The sequence below is a fragment of the Salvia miltiorrhiza genome, chromosome 5, assembly GCF_028751815.1.
Source record: "Salvia miltiorrhiza cultivar Shanhuang (shh) chromosome 5, IMPLAD_Smil_shh, whole genome shotgun sequence".
Classification (NCBI taxonomy): domain Eukaryota; kingdom Viridiplantae; phylum Streptophyta; class Magnoliopsida; order Lamiales; family Lamiaceae; genus Salvia; species Salvia miltiorrhiza.
Genome location: NC_080391.1, coordinates 27,359,880 through 27,361,373, shown reverse-complemented (window position 1 = coordinate 27,361,373; position 1,494 = coordinate 27,359,880). Strand labels below are relative to the sequence as shown.

At 47.3% G+C, this 1,494-nt stretch overlaps 1 pseudogene; it reads left to right on the top strand.

Annotated features, from left to right (window-relative positions):
* The first annotated feature begins 215 nt into the window (after positions 1 to 215).
* On the top strand, positions 216 to 1,287 carry LOC131025736 (pentatricopeptide repeat-containing protein At4g02750-like; annotated as a pseudogene).
* Positions 1,288 to 1,494: the final 207 nt, after the last annotated feature.

Here is a 1,494-nt window from a genome sequence, read left to right as displayed (position 1 = left end):
AAATCTGGGTGTATTCGTTAATCTACGGACTTTTAAGCTGGAATGACTTTCATTGATTTCGTTCAAAAAATAGGCATCAACAAATCCGACCAAACACCACGAGAATTCACAAATCTGCCAAAATCACGCGCTCGCTGGGTTCCAGCGCCCGCGGCAAAGAAGCCAGCGGCCGCTGGACCCAACGCTCAAGCCTGACGAAGCCAGCGGTTGCTGGCATGCAGCGCTCGCTGGGCTTCCGCGCTCGGAGAAATGCCGTCTCATGGAACTCCTTGATCAACGGCTGCATCAAAGTCGGCCATTTCGCAGAAGCCCAGAACATGTTCGACGATATGCCGCACAGAGACGTCGTTTCTTGGAACACCCTGCTTTCAGGCTTCCGCGACTCCCAGAGCCCAGAGAAGGCTCGCCACCACTTTCTACGGATGATGCGGAGCGATCAGAGGCCGGATGAGCTCACGTTTGCAGTGCTCATGAGCGCGTTTTTGAATTCGGAGTTTGATGTTTTGGTTCCGCAGCTGCACGGGCTCGTGATCCGTCTAGGGCTTGATCTTAATATCTATCTGGGATCTGCGTTAATGAGGGAATATGTTGGTTTAAGTGATCGCAAAGGTTTTTGCAGGGTGTTCGATGAGATCGTGGTGAAAGACGTGGTGCCCTGCAATGTGTTGATCTTAGGTTATATTGAATTTGGGTTGATGAGTGAAGCAAAGAAAGCGTTTGATCTAATGCCTAGGAGAAACGCTTTTTCTTGGAGCATCATGATTAATGGATTCATGAAGAACAGAATGGTAAGTGAAGAAAAAGAAGTTTTTGACAGTCTATGTGAAAAAGATGTAGTTTCTTGGACTGCAATGATAAGGGGGCGTGCACAGTGTGAGAAGTTTGTGGAAGCTCTAGACATGTTTCTTGTGATGTTGAGCTCGGGAATTTGCCCGAATCATTATAGTGGGATCATCCCTTGTTGACATGTACGCAAAATGTGGCGACATAGTGGCTGCATCCTGCGTGTTTGAGTCCATGCCGAGGAAGAATTTGGTGTCGTGGAACTCGATCATTGGAGGGTATGCAAGGCACGAGCTTGCACGTAGGGCGTTGGAGAAGTTTGAGAGGATGGTTGTGAGCGGCGTGCATCCTGATCAGATCTCGTTGATCAATGTGCTATCGGCATGCGCGCACCCAGTGCTCGCTAGGTATCGAGCGATCATGGGCTCCCAGCGGGCGCTGGGTTCCTCTCTACCGCCCGTTGGATCCCAGCGCTCGCTGGATTTGTGGATTTCAATTCCGTAGAAATCATGTCAAATTCTTTGTAATTCATTAAAAATCCGATCAGGAATTCATTTAAAATCATGAAGAATCTGAGAGAATTCTATAGACTTTTAAAATCTACGGACTTTTAAAATCTACATAAATCCTGAACGAATACACCTCCCTAAGGGCAAAACAATCTTTACACGTAATAAATAGCCGGATTTTGTGTTTTTTCAATTAGTGGCC